A 15643-nucleotide genomic window follows, 5' to 3' on the forward strand; every position below is an offset into this window, starting at 1 on the left:
TGCCGTTCTCTGGCGCCTGTGCTTGCTTGATTGGTAGACATGGGTCAGAGGAGCTGCCACAGCAGCATGAATTGGTAAATTGTAAGCAAGTCCAAGGTTGAATGAAATGGTATTTGCCTTGTGCTTCCTGGCCCCCGTTTGGTGTTGAGCCTGTCACTCTAATTGTAGTAAGATCATTGACCCCTGCTGAGCTATTTTTGCCTATTCCTTGAGCCAGAGTTCGGCTTTGTATCATCACCTCTCTTACTCCCGATTTGAGCCAAAAATTCCAATAAGCAGAAACTCTTCAAAACAGATGGGTAATCACAAGCAGCTTCTGGAGAGCCCTGAGAATTGGAATTTTGACACACTCCCTCCGACCGTGACAGAAAGCTAAACTTGCCAGCTGAAGGGAAGCTCCTGGCTGAGCCCCAGCACCCTCTGTTGGAGCTTCTGGTCAGCCTGGCCAATAAGCATTTCCCATCCATCGCCGCCGCAGCGTTAGCACAGCTGAGAGAATTTGGTCCAGAGTCAAATGCTTCTGAAAATGTACACACAGATCGGGGCAGCCCTCTGCTTTCTGCCAAGACACCGAGTGCCCTTCCTGGCAAAAGATGATCACCCCTGCCCTAGTGTCTCTCCAGTTGGCAGAAGCTGTTCGCTCTCTCCTCGCCAACAGCTGCAAATCCAGGGACTTCCGCCCTGTGTACAGGAGGAGTTAGGGTCCTGTTTCAGCTCTTTATTGCTAAGGTAGGACCGCTGGGTTCTTTGCTCTCGGATTCTCCTCTTTGCCTCCTTTTGGGGGGTAATCAGGACTGATAATTCCCCTGCTGGAAGAGGTGACTCAAACCCCACAGGATAGGTGTAATTTCACTGCTCTGACAGTCTCCGCTTAACCTCCACACTAGATCTCCTCGTGCCCAGAAACCCTACAACTGAGGACCCCAGCTAGGTGGACGCTCCTGGTACAGCCTGGAGACAGACACAGTTTTCTCTATGGCCTTGGAGGGCTTTAGTTGCTGTTCTCTAAGGATCTAAGGAATGGGCTGATTTTATGGCCAGCAGCTGTCCTTTTATCGTCCTATTAACAGTCTTTAATAGTCTGGGAGAGGGACATGAACAGCCCAAGGCAGGAAGCTTCCTGTTTACCCTGAGGTCCAACAATGCCACAGCTGGGTGGGGTGTCTACAATTTCAGAGAAAAGTCATTTCCTTCTGAGACCCTGCTGAAACAGAAACCAGATGCCTCACGTACCTGGAAGTAGATGCTTTTTTGTTCTTTAATAAAGGTGGGAGGAGAGGGTGCATTTGACATGTCTTTACCAGTCTCCCTGGAAAAAAAAAATCACTTCTTGAACAGACCCTCTCACTGTCAGCTAAAAATGTAATATGTGCGGGCTCAAGGGATTTGAAATTAATTGATTCTTTCAGCAATTGTTTATTAATGCCTATTTTAGGGGAATAAAGATGACTCAGCTATGCCTCCTGTCCTCAAATAACTGTCTAATAGAATTGCTAGCAGATACACAGAAACATTAATCAAGGTAGAAAGTGAGCAAATGTGGGGAGTGAAAGGACACTTAAACTTCTTGCTCTATATTTTGCTATTTGAACTTTTAATGATGAGGATGAATTAAAGTTTTACTTGTGTACTTAGAAAAAGGTGAAGTATAGAGCATGTCTTCTGTAAATTCACACAAGGTGGAAATCCCTTCCAGCTTGAGATAGCCGAAAAGACTTGGTGGAGAAATGGCAGTTGAGCTGAACTTTGAAGGGGAGGTAGGATTTGAAAGTTAGGGGTAGAGAATGAATACAGAAGGCAGGAAATGGAACAGGACAGGACAGGGAGAGCTCAGTGTGAGCAGAGCTGAGGTGTTATTACTGCCATCTAGGCCTTGAAATCAGCCCTCAACCCAGCTCTACTGTGTACAAGCTGGGTAAACTTGAGCTGGATACTGAATCTCTAAGCCTTAGTTTACTCATCTGTAAAATGTAGATAATACTATCTACCTTATAGATATGAATAATAACATCTCATAGAGTAGCTCTGGGAATTAACTATTACCACATGAAAAGTATCTAGAACAGGACAGGCCTGGTGGCTCATGCCTGTAATCCCAGAACTTTGGGAGGTTGAGGTGGGAGGATCGCTTGAGGTCGGGAGTTTGAGACCAGCCTGGGCAACATAGCAAGACCCTGTCTCTACAAAATGTAAAAAAATTAGCCAGGCATGGTGGCACATGCTTGTAGTCCCAGCTTACTTGGTAGGCTGAGGCAGGAGGATCACTTAAGCTCAGGAGTTTGAGGTTGCTGTGAGCTATGATGGCACCACTCCACTCTAGCCCGAGTGATAGAGCGAGAACCTGTCTCAAAAAAAAAAAAAAGTGTCTAGAACAGTGCTAACAAAGGGATAGCTGCATTTTGGACATGTTGAATTTACGATGCCAGCAGCACTTTCATGTGCCAGGAAATGTGGAACTGGAGATGAGGAGAGGGATCAGGGAGCCATCCACACAGACGTGACAATCACAGCAGCCATGATTTGGGTGGGATTGTCAAAAGAAAGAGTAGAGACGGAGAAGGAGGAGGGGCTGTAAGACTTTGGGCAAGGGGCTCAACCTCTCAAACCTCTTTTCTCATCTGTAAAATGGGAGTGACAGCATCTACCACATAGAATATTTAGGAAGATAAAGCACTTAGCACAGTACCTGGCATATAGTAAGAACTTCATGAATGGTAGCTATTTTATTATCATTAAAGGACCATAAATAAGTCAGATTGTTGGGGGGAAAGAGAGTTTCAAAAAGAAAGAAATGGTTACCAGGGTCATATGGTATTAAGTTTAAGAAAAGAATAAAGGCCGGGCGCGGTGGCTCACGCCTGTAATCCTAGCACTCTGGGAGGCCGAGGCGGGTGGATCGCTCAAGGTCAGGAGTTCGAGACCAGCCTGAGCGAGACCCCGTCTCTACTAAAAATAGAAAGACATTATATGGACAACTAAAAATCTATATAGAAAAAATTAGCCGGGCATAGTGGCGCATGCCTGTAGTCCCAGCTACTCGGGAGGCTGAGGCAGTAGGATCGCTTAAGCCCAGGAGTCTGAGGTTGCTGTGAGCTAAGCTGACGCCACGGCACTCACTCTAGCCTGGGCAACAAAGTGAGACTCTGTCTCAACAAAAAAAAAAAAAAAAAAAAAATAAGAAAAGAATAAGAGGCCGGGCACGATGGCTCATGCCTATAATCCCAGAACTTTGGGAGCCCAGAGCAGGAGGATCACTTGAGCCCAGGAGTTCAAGACCAGCCTGGGCAACATAGTGAGACCCCTTCTCTACAAACACAAAAAATTAAAAAATTAGCTGAGTGTGGTGGTGTGCTCCTGTATTCCCAGCTACTCAGGAGGCTGAGGTGGGTGGATCACTTGAGCCCAGAAAGTTGAGGCTACAGTGACCTATAGTCAGGCCACTGTACTCCAGCCTGGGCAACAAAGCAAGACCCTGTCTCTAAAAAATAAATCAGTAAAAAGTTATAAAGCACATTCTTTAGACTTAAAAAAAAAAAAAAAGGAAAGGATAAGAAAAGCTATTGAATTTAGGGCTTAGGGACATTACTCAAGGTAGGCTAACTGCTATACCAAACAACTCCCCAAACTCAGTGGCTTAATAATAAAAGTTCCTTTCTTGTTTATGGTAGTCTAGTGCAGATTTGGGAAGGGAGGCCTGTTGCACCCAGTCTTCTCCATTTTGTGACACTGCCCTCTTCTGGGTCCTTAGAGTCATCTACTTTCAGAGCGGTTTTAAGAGGCCAGCCTAGAATAGATGTACATCATTTTCACTGTCTAGAACTTAGTCACATGGCCACATCTAACTGCAAAGGAGGTGGGAAGTAGGGTTCCCAGGTAAAATACAACATGCCCAGTTAACATTTGCATTTCAGGTAAACGACAAATAATTTTTTGGTATAATTATGTTCCAAATATTGCATGGGGCATACTTCTACTAAGAATTTCTTCATTGTTTACTGGAATTCAAATATAACTGGACATCCTGTATTTTTATTTGCTAAATCTGGCAGCCCTATTGGGAAGTGAAGCCTGGCTGTGGGTTCAAGAAGAAAACACAGATGTTTGTATGTCACAGTCTTTCTGAGTCAAATACCTGTTTCTCCTCACAGAATACACTTACTCCTTCCCAAGGGAAATAGCCCCAGATCTCATCTAGTCACTATATTCAGCTCAAAGTCTCTTAATCAGCTTCAGATATGGTTCCTTATGCTGATTTATGAACTGAAAAACCAAGTTATCTGCACTTCACAAACATACCCAATAAATATTGGTTGAGCCAGAAAAGGATAATGTCAGTATAAACTCCCGTCCAGAAAAGGAAAGCATGGAAGAGGTTCAACAGCAACTGGTCCAAAGCAGGTCTGAACTCCCGCTGGCCAGGCATATCAAAGCCGCCTTCCCTGGGGCTGAGGGAATTTCCTTGATTAGACCCCATCCATTGTTCTTCATGGGCTCCTGGATGTGCCTCAGGATGCTTTTCCTTGTTGACACCCTTCATGGCCACATCTGAGGTGGGCCTTGGGGAATATGACCTACTTCTTGGAGAATGCTCAGCTTTCATCAGCTACTTCCTACTGGTGAAAGCATAGGGCCCTAAAGTCTCTATGTGTGTGTGCATGTGGTAACATACACATAAAACTTGCCATTTTTAACCATTTAAAAAGTTGTGGTAAAATATACATAACATAAAATTTACCATTTTAACAGTTATTAACAGTTCTGTGGCTTAAGTACATTCACATTGTTGTGCAACCATCACCACCATCCACCTCCAGAACTCTTTCATCTGATACCGAAACTCCATACCCCTTAAACAATAACTTTACATTCCTCCTACTTTCTAACCCCTGGCAACCACCATTCAACTTTCTGTCTGTATAAATTTGGCTACTCTAGGTACCTCATATATATAAGTGGCATCATACAGTATTTGTCTTTTTGTGTCTGACTTATTTCACTTATGACCTAAGACATTATTTCATAATGTCTTCAAGGTTCATCCATATTGTAGCTTGTATCAGAATTTCCTTTATTTTTAAGACTGAATATTATTCCTTTGTACCACATCTTGTTTATCCATTTATCCATCAGTGAACACTCGGATAACTTCCACCTCGTGGCCATTATGAATAATGCTGTTATGAACATGGGTATACAAATATATGTTCAAATCCTTGATTTCCATTCTTTTGGGTATATAGCCAGAAGTAGAATTATTGAAGCATACGGCAATTCTGTAATTTAATTTTTTGAGGAACTACCATACTGTTTTCCACCAGCAATGCAAAAGAGTTCCAGTTTCTCTATATCCTCACAAACACTTGTTATTTTCTGTCATTTTAAAAAATAATAGCCACCCTATTGGCTATTATCAGTGTGAAGTGGTACTTCATTTTGGTTTTAATTACATTTCCTTGATGATTAGTGGCCTTGAACATGATTTCGTGTGCTTATTGGCCATTCGTGTATCTTTGGAGAAATCTCTCTTCAGGTCCTTTGCCCATTTTGAGGGTTTCTTTTTTTTAAGCTCAACAGGGTCTAGTTTTTCTGTTGAGCTGTTGGAGTGCTTTATATATTTTGGATATTAATCCCTTATCAGATATATGATTTGCAAATATTTTCTCCCATTCTGTGGGTTGCCTTTTCACCCTGTTGATAGTGTCCTTTGATGCACAAAAGTTTTTAGTTTTGTTGAAGTTGAACTTACCCACTTATTTTCTTCCTTTCTTTCTTTTTTAAAAGGAATCACTCAGACTGTGTCCTCTCCCTCTAACTCCCTGGAAGGTAGAGAAGGATTATCAATGGGAAATGGCTGTTGTAGCCAAGCAACACCAAGAGAAGGCTTCACGCTCAGAAGAGAATGCTGCGCCTCCTTCTGGTGGTTTCTGGTGCTCTATACATTCAGAGAAATTTCTCTAATAAGAAACTGTAGAAATGATCCCTGAAAGTATATTCTTAATTTATCTTCTTTTCTTTTGTTGCCTGTGATTTTGGTGTCATATCCAAGAAATCATGCCAAATCCAATTGTCATGAAGTTATCTTCTAAGAGTTTTATCGTTTCAGCTCTTACGTTTAGATCTTTGATCCATTTTGGGTTAATTTTGGTATATGTTGTAAGATAAGGTTGCAATTTCATTCTTTTACATGTGGATACCCAATTTTCCCAGCATCATTTGACTGAACTTTCCCCATTGAATGGTCCTGGCATCCTGGTCGAAAATTATTAGCTGTCACAGCCTGAGCTAGAGTGAGACCCCTTCTGTACTAAAAATAGAAAAAATTGGCCGGGTGCGGTGGCTCACGCCTGTAATCCTAGCACTCTGGGAGGCCGAGATGGGAGGATCACTTGAGGTCAGGAGTTCGAGACCAGCCTGAGCAAGAGTGAGACCCTGTCTCTACTAAAGAAATAGAAAGAAATTAGCTGGACAACTAAAAATATATAGAAAAAATTAGCCGGGCATGGTGGCATATGCCTGTAGTCCCAGCTACTTGGGAGGCTGAGGCAGAAGGATTGCTTAAACCCAGAAGTTTGAGGTTACTATGAGCTAGGCTAATGCCACGACACTCTAGCCAGGACAAAAGAGTGAGTCTATCTCCAAAAATAAAAAAAATAAAAATAGAAAAAATTAGCCAGACAACCGAAAATAGAAAAAATTAGCTGGGCGTGGTGGCACACACCTGTAGGCCCAGCTACTCAAGAGGCTGAGGCAGGAAGCTTGCTTGAGCCCAGGAGTTTGAGGTTGCTGTGAGCTAGGCTGATGCCATGGTACTCTAGCCTGGGTGACAGAGCAAGACTCTGTCTCAAAAAAAAATTATTAGCTGTTAATATTTGACTATATATGCAAGGGTTTATTTCTGGACTCTATTTTATTCCATTGGCCTATATGGCTGTCTGTAGGTCAATACCACATTATTTTGATTATTGTAGCTTTGTAGTAAATTCTGAAATCAGGAAGTGTGAGACTTCCAACTTTGTTCTTGTTCAAAATTGTTTTGGCTATTTGGGGTCCCATGGGGGAGTTGATGTTGCAGTTGGAGTCTGACAGCAGTCTGCTGATAGAATTTCTTCCTTCTTTGGGGAGTCATTCTTTTTTCTATTAAGGCCTTCAACTGATTGGATGAGGCCCACCTTCATTATGGAGGATAATCTGTTTTTCAAAGTCTACTGATTTAAAGATTAATCTCATCTAAAACATCACAGAAACATCTTGAATAATGTTTGACCAAATATCTGGGTCAGTATTCTGACAGTATTTATTTGCTTTGTCACCTGCTTGCCTTACCCTTAATGGGTGGCCACGTTGAAGCCATGTGAAATAATAAGTAGGAAGACCACACTGATAACTTGATGTTTGCTTTAGAGATGATAACATCTTTCAACTCATGTTGTTCCAGACCTTTTCTGTTTTACCTTGTGCTATTTGTTGTCCAGAAGTGGTCAGCTTTTCCAACCCTGAAAGGCCCATGATCTCTGGACTTTATATACCTTCCATCTCTGCTTGAAAACCGGCTCATTTACCATTCAACCCAGCAATAAAAAAGAAAAGAAAAGAAAACCAGCTAATTCTCACCTACGCTCGCTTCTTTCTTGGAATACTTTATAAAGACGTCTGTGCTAGTTAATAAGTTATTGTCCCTCAGCTCCAAACCTGCCCTTCTATTCTCTCTCTCTTTTTGTAAACTTTTTTTTTTTTTTTTTTTTTTTGAGACAGAGTCTCATTCTGTTGCCTGGGCTAGAGTGGCATGGCGTCAGCCTAGCTCACAGCAACCTCAAACTCCTGGGCTTAAGCAATCCTTCTGCCTCAGCCTCCCGAGTAGCTGGGACTACAGGCATGTGCCACCATGCCCGGCTAATTTTTGTATATATATATTTTTTAGTTGTCCAGCTAATTTCTTTCTATTTTTAGTAGAGACAGGATCTTGCTCTTGCTCAGGCTAGTCTTGAACTCCTGAGCTCAAACGATCTGCCCACCTTGGCCTCCCAGAGTGCTAGGAGTATAAGCATGAGCTACCGCGCCCGGCTCTCTCTCTTTCTTTTTTTTTCTTTTTCTTTTCTTTCTTTCTTTTTTGAGACAAGGTCTTGCTCTGTTGCCCAGGCTAGAGTGCAGTGGCATGATCATAGCTCACTGTAACCTCCATACCTGGTGCCCAGGCTCAAGCTTCAGAATAGCTGGGACTACATGCATGAGTCACCACACCAGGCTAATTTTTCTATTTTTAGTAAAGACGGGGTTCTGCTATGTTGCCCAGGATGTTCTTGAACTCCTGGTCTCAAATGATCATCCTGCCTTGGCCTCTCAAAGTGCTGGCATTACAGGAGTGAGCCACCACACCTGGCCCTACCCTTCTAGTCGCTACCATGAAATACTGGCTGGGGCTCCGCAAATCATATTTTTGTTTGGTCAGTAGGCTCTATGTTTGGCTCTGCCAATAAGGGCTACCAGAGGGAGATCATCAGGCCAGAGGAAGAAGGGACTCTCTTGTTTGCTTCCTAGTCCAGTGAGGGTCACTCTAGAAACACTCCTGCACCCCAGCAGCAGCAAGGCCTGCCTGTAGCAGCACCTGAATCCACTTTGCAGCTTTTCCCAACAACTGCAGTACCAGCTCCATTCTGTCCCACTCGAGATACCAGCACCAGCTGGGTAGTATACTTCCTCAGAGGTCTGGGTTCCTCCTCCAAGCTCAGAGACTAGATACCAGCATCATACTTAGAGGTCTCAGTTTCGGCTCTGCAGGGCCCCTCCTCTAAGTTTCTAAGTTTTAGTAATTCCAAACTCTTTCCTTTGTTCTCCTAGCCCTAGGAATTACAGGTGCTTCCTGCTGTCTGTTGCTGCCTCCGTGATATCTCAGAGTTTTCTTTTTGCCTCTATGGTTATCTAGTTAACAACTATACTTAGTTAATCATTCTAACCATTCTTTATATTAAATTCTGTCAATAACTGGTGTGGTTTCTGTCTTAATGACTGGGGTGGTTTCTGCACCCTAACTGATACAGAAATTGGTACTTGAAATGGTCCCAGGAAATAGATCCCAAAAGATGGGGTTAGAGAACTGGCGTGGTTGTGTCACTAGGTTTGAATGTTCTAAGCTCTTTGCCAATGAGAAATGTGATGCTGCCAATCCATGGCATGCTGTGGAATCATAGTTAATCAAATTATCACCTGTGGTTATTTGTGATGAAGTGCCAACTAAAGCAAGTGCCAAGTAAAGCAAGTGCCTTGGGGGCCCAAGTGGTTGTCACAGTTGACTGTTATGGCAGTGACAATAATCATGGGGACTATAGTATGGGACAGATTCTTTCAGTTGCATCACAGTCCTTGCAGAAAGAAAATGACAAGCTCAAGTCTTTAAACTCTCAGCTCAAGTCGTGGTCAGAGAACTGTAGAGCTTCCATGATAGCCATAAAAGAATCTCTTATTTCTTGTAGCTACCAGACTGATTTGCTGCAAATAAAACACGAAAATTGTGCATGTTGGAGAATTACATCATCAAATTCACAGTTTAACTAAGTCTTTCCTGTGATTGGGAAGGAGTAGGACCCTAAAACTTGGCATGGGGCCATCTTATTTGACTCAGACAAATCTGAAAATCTTAGATTCTCATTTCTCTCTGAGCTTCTCTTGCCAGTGGAAGGATCTTATTCACTTGTGTCTGAGGAGACCAGCCTTCCCTTGCTTGCAAGCTCTGTAATACCCTCTCCTGGAGCAGAAGATACACCTTGCAAAGACAGGCCATTCTCCTGAAGATCCACCCAAACCACCCCTTGTTGCCACGAGACCCATAACTAGGATCGAATCTCAGCATTCTCCAAGGGGGCAAGTACAAAATCTGACTCAGAAGGAAATAACTTGTACACCAAAATAATTACAAGATTTTGCTGACATATAGACAGAAATCTGGGGAATACATGTGGGAGTGGATTCTTAGAGTGTCAGACCTGTGAGGATGAAATACAGCACTAGACTGAGCCATGTTCATTGCTGTCTATGCACTTGTCAGGGATTCTGAATTTAAAGTGTTACCTCATGCAGCTACAAGTGGCTGTAATGGTTTACTCAGTTGGTTGACTAAAAATTTGACTTAGTGGTACCCATGTTTAACAAGGTTGAAATGTGAGAAATTTACTGGAATGGTGGAGAGGAAGAAATTCAAAGGAATGTTGTAACAGATTTATCATATGTGACCTAAACAGCCTATTTGTCCCCCATGAGGGTCCAGAGGACACTCTGTTCACTGCAGCGTTGAGAAATATATTGGGGAAGGGAGCATCTGCACCCTTGAAAAGCTCTGTGGGGACTCTCCTCTGTAATTCAGGAAAGGTGGCTAGAGATTCTGCCAGTGGGATAGGCTCCCTAGTTTCAGTAGAGATGACAGGATCTCAGCATATCAGAGCCAAGTAGTAGTGCTTAACTGACAAAGACAAGGTGAGTACATTGGCCATCAAGAGCAATAGAGTGTGTGTGTGTGTGTGTGTGTGTGTGTTAAATTTTAAATGGTAGCAATGGATCTTGCTCTTGCTCAGGCTGATCTCGAAATGCTGACCTCAAGCAATCCTCCTGCCTCAGCATCCCAGAGTGTTAGGATTACAGACGTGAGCCACCACACCTGGCCAAAAGCAATAGAGTCTTTTTTTTCCCTTTTAAATATTTTCTTTTTTTGCTCTCTCTTTTTTTCTTTTCCTTTTTGAGACAGAGTCTTGCTCTGTCACCTGGGCTAGAGTGCTGTGGAGTCAGCCTACCTCAAAGCAACCTCAAACTCCTGGGCTCAAGTGATCCTCCTGCATCAGCTTTCTAAGTAGCTGAGACTACAGGCATGTACCACCACACCCAGCTAATTTTTTCTATTTTTAGTAAAGATGGAATCTTGTTCTTGCTCAGGCTGGCCTCGAACTCTGACTTTAAGCGATCCTCCTGCCTCAGCCTCCTACAGTGCTAGGATTACAGGCATGAACCACTGTGCCCAATGAGCAGTAGAGTCTTGTGGTCGAGAAGTCTAGTGGCGAAAAATAACGATGTGAGTCACCACAATGGAGAGTCACAGCCTCTCATCCAGTTTCCAGACCTAAGTCAGTGAACAGACCTAAAGCCCCTTGATTGAAAGGGAGGCCAACTCCTCTTAAGAAAGAACCCTGCAACAATGCCAAAATATATATGGTAAATTTTCCTTCAGTTTTTCCTCATAGACACCTGTGACTCTCTACAGAAGCAACTGTGCAGTGGGGAAAAGGAAATATCCAGATATTTAGGGGATTACTAAACATGGGCTCTGCATTGATGCTAATTCCTTGGGACTCAAAATGCCACTGTGGCCTACCAGTCAAAGTAGGAGATCTTGGTGACCTCTCTGAACACACCTTGGGGTTATTTCCCCAGTTCCTGAATTTATAATTAGAATGGACATATTTAGCAATTAACATGGGTATGGGTCTCTGACTGTAGAGTAAGGGCCATTATAATAGGAAAGGCCAAGTGGATGCCCCTAGAGATTCCCCTTTCTATGAGGGTAGCAACCCAGAAGTAAACTGCATACCTGGGTGTTACGGACTGAATTGTGTCCCCCCCGCCCCCCACCAAATTCATATATTGAAGCCCTAACTCTCCAGTGTGACTGTATCTGGAGACAGGGCCTTACAGGAGGCAATAAGTTAAATGAGGTCCTAAGGGTGGTACTCTAATGCAATAGGGCTGGGATCCTTATAAGAAGAAGAAACACCGGGAGTGTGCGTACACAGAAAGAAAAGACTCTGTGAGGACACAGCAAGAAGGTGGTCGTCTGCAAGCCAGAGAGAAGCCTCACCATAAACCAACCCTGCTGACACCTTGATCTTGGACTTCCAGCCTCCAGAACTGTGAGAAAATAAATTTCTGTTGTTCAAGCCACAGTCTGTGTATTCTGTTCTGGCAGCCCTAGCTGACTAATTTATTGGAGAAGTTGCAGATATTAGTGTCATCATCAAAGACTTGAAAGATGCTAAGGTGGTGCAACCTATCACTTTTCTATTTAACTCACATTTGGCCTGTAAATAACGCAACTGGATCTTGGGGAATGACCGTAAAGTAGCACAAATTTAATCAGGCAATGGCTGCAATTACAGCTGCTGTTCTAGTTGTAGGTAGTGCTCCTGGCATTTGCTGTTCAGCTATTGACCTGGCAAATAACTTTTTTCCTTTATATTTGTAAGAAACACCAGAAGCAGTTTGCTTTTACCTGATAGGGCTCAAAGTACTCCTGCACAGTCTTGTCTCAGGGTCATCAACTCTTTGGTTCTCTGCCACAATGTCGTTTACAGGGATCTTGATTATTTTGACATTGCATATAACACAACATCACTACACTGATGACATTATGCTGATTGGGTCTGGCAAGCCAAAAGTAGCAAGCACTTTAGATGCCTTAGTAAAACATGCAAAATAAAAGGTGGAAGATAAACACAGAAATTCATGGGCCTGCTACTTCAGAGAGGTATTTGGGGGTCCCAGATTCTATAAATCCAGGATGCAGTACAAGCTGCTCTTCACTTGGACCTTATGAGCCAGCAGATCCAATGATACTCCAAGTGTTTATGTCAAATAGGGATGTTGTCTGGGGCCCCTGGCAAGCACCAACAGGTGAATCACAGTGCTAACCTCCAGGATTATGGAGTAAATACACACCCTTTTGTGCAGATAACTATTCTCTTTTTGCTTGCTTCTAGGCCCTGGTAGAGGTTGAAAGCCATTAACCATGAGGTATTAAGTCACCATGTGACCTGAGCCTCCCATTATGAGTTAGGTGACATTCTACCCACCAGACCATGAGGTTGGACATGCACAGCAGCAAATCTATCTCCAGGTGCAAATGGTATATAAGAAATGAGGCTTTCATCTGTAAAATGGGTATAGAATTTTTTAAAAAAAAAAGGAAAGAAAGAAATGAGGCTCAAGCCAGTCTGGAAGGCATGAGCAGGTAATTTTCCTTTGACCCCAGCTCCTGCTGCACTGCCTTCTCATGGGGAGTTCCTTATGACCAAAGAGGAGAAAACTACAGCCTGGTTTACAGATGGTTCTGCGCAATCTATTGGCACCACACGATGGTGGATACATCCACCGTCTCCGCTCGGAGGTGGCCCCGAAGGACAGTGGTATACTCCCATTTAAGATTCAAATCCTGGCCGGGCGCGGTGGCTCACGCCTGTAATCCTAGCACTCTGGGAGGCCGAGGTGGGCGGATCTTTGAGCTCAGCAGTTCGAGACCAGCCTGAGCAAGAGCGAGACCCCGTCTCTACTAAAAAAAAAAAAATAGAAATTAGCTGGACATCTAAAAATATATAGAAAAATTAGCCGGGCATGGTGGCACATGCCTGTAGTCCCAGCTACTTGGGAGGCTGAGGCAGAAGGATTGCTTGAGCCCAGGAGTTTGAGGTTGCTGTGAGCTAGGCTGATGCTATAGCACGCTAGCCCAGGCAAGAGAGTGAGACTCTGTCTCAAAAAAAAAAAAAAAAAAAAGAAAGAAAAAAAAAAAGAAGAAGGAGAAGAAGAAGTTTTAAGGGAATGATGTAGATAGAGGCCAAATTGTAAAATGTTAAGAAATCATAGGTGACAAGAAAGTGGTAGCTACCCTTTAGTATAACCCTAATGAGAACGAAAAAGATAAACCTGAACTAGAGAGTGGACATAGCCAACCATGGAAAGTTCTGTTGGTTTTTTTAGGTTTGTTTTGTTTTTTAACTGATAGAGAATTGAGCATGTGTTTACAGTCTCAATGACCAGGAAGAGAGAGAGGACATGTGTGGAGGGTTGGCTATGGGCAGAAGGAGGCTCATATCTGCTAAGAAGAAAGGATAGATGCAAATAGGAATTATGAGATAGAGAAGGAAAACTGAAAATCAAGTAGGATAGCTTTGTCCTGTAAAATGAGGAGGAACAAGAGAATGTTTAGGGTTGCAAGAGGACCCAGTTGAGGTGGGACAACAGAAATCTGGACCGGAACCAGATTGCCTAGTTTTGTAACTTTGTTCCACCATCAAGGAGCAAAAGGGGAGGACACTCACAGTGTGGCTTGCTCCAAGGTGGGGCTCACCTTTGACATGGAGGGCTTGGCTGGGCAGCCTTTGGTATATATGCCAAATAGCGATTGTCGAGGTCATTGTTGTTGGCTTCCTACTCCTCCCCATTGTGGTTTTTTTTTGGTTTTGTTTGTTTTTGTTTTTTGAGACAGGGTCTCACTCTGTTGCCCAGGCTGGAGTGCAGTGGTGTGATCCTAGTTCTCTGTAACCTCAAACTCTTGGGCTCAAGTAGATCCTCCTGCCTCAGCCTCCTGAGTAGCTGGGACTACAGGAATGTGCCACCACACCCAGCTAATTAAAAAAAATTTTTTTTTAATTTTTTTTTTTTTTTTTTTTTGAGGCAGAGTCTCACTCTGTTGCCCGAGCTAGAGTGCCATGGCTTCAGCCTAGCTCACAGCAACTTCAGATTCCTGGGCTCAAGCAATCCTACTGCCTTGGTGGCTAATTTTTTCTATATATTTTTAGCTGTCCAGCTAATTTCTTTTTATTTTTTTAGTAGAGACGGGGTCTTGGTCTTGCTCAGGCTGGTCTCCAACTCCTGAGTGCAAACGATCCACCCACCTCGGCCTCCCAGAGTGCTAGGATTACAGGCGTGGGCCACCTCACTTGGCCTGCTTTTCCTTTTTTTTCTTTTTCTTCGTTTTTAACTTCTATAACACTTTACTTATTCTTATACTTTTCCTTATGTCTAACAGTAACCTCAGCTTGATGAAGAGACCCTAAGGCAACCCCCAATGATTCCTGCCTCCTGGTATTCATGCCTTGTGTGAGCCCTTCCTCTTGAGTGCAAGTGGGATCTGTGTCTTGCTTCTAACCATAGAATATGGCAAAGGTGATGGCATGTCACCCCCATCACATATAATAGTAAGTTATATAACACTGTTTCTTAGCAGTCTAGAGCTAGAGACTCTCCCTGTCACCTTCGTGACAGCTGCATAGGAGAAGCCTACATGGCAAGAACTGTGGTATATCTAGGATTGCAGGTGGCCTCTGGAACCTGAGGGAGACCTCCAGCAGACAGCCAGCAAAAACTCCAGGCCCTCAGCCATAGTCATACAGTTGCAAGGAAATGCATTCTGCCAACAACGTGAATGGGCTCGCAAGTGGATTCTTCCCCAGCTGAGTCTCCAGATGAGAATGCAGCCTGACTGACACCTTGACTGTAGTCTTGCGAGACTCTAAGCAACAGACCCAGCTAAGTTGTTCCTGGGATCCTGACCTAACAAAGTGTGTTTGTTTTACGTTTGTGGTAATTTGTTACACAGCAGGAGACACTAATATACCAGAGGGTGTGCCACACACACCCATTGAGCCCTTTGAACTTCAAGGCAGAAGTTATGAGGCCCTGGCTTTCAAAGCAAATTGTGTCCCCTACCCCCACGCCTGCCTGCCTCCCAAAATGCCTGTCCAGTCAGTCAGTCAGTCCTCAGAGATGGGCAAAGCCTGGCTCTGGAGTCACAGATTGCCAGAAGTAGATCACCATGTCCACCACCTGAATCTCGGCGCTTGGCACAGTGCCTGGCACACAACGGACGCCCGACAAATGGTCTAATTGCAAA

General features: G+C 43.6%; 1 non-coding gene across 1 annotated transcript; it reads right to left on the minus strand.

Moving 5' to 3' along the window:
• Nucleotides 1-5783: 5783 nt before the first annotated feature.
• On the minus strand, nucleotides 5784-5996 carry LOC138390957 (small nucleolar RNA U3). Its single transcript, XR_011234616.1, has one exon. It is a non-coding gene; the product is annotated as a small nucleolar RNA U3 (small nucleolar RNA).
• Between the last annotated feature and the right edge of the window lie 9647 nt (nucleotides 5997-15643).

This window comes from Eulemur rufifrons, chromosome 8, assembly GCF_041146395.1.
Source record: "Eulemur rufifrons isolate Redbay chromosome 8, OSU_ERuf_1, whole genome shotgun sequence".
NCBI lineage: Eukaryota > Metazoa > Chordata > Mammalia > Primates > Lemuridae > Eulemur > Eulemur rufifrons.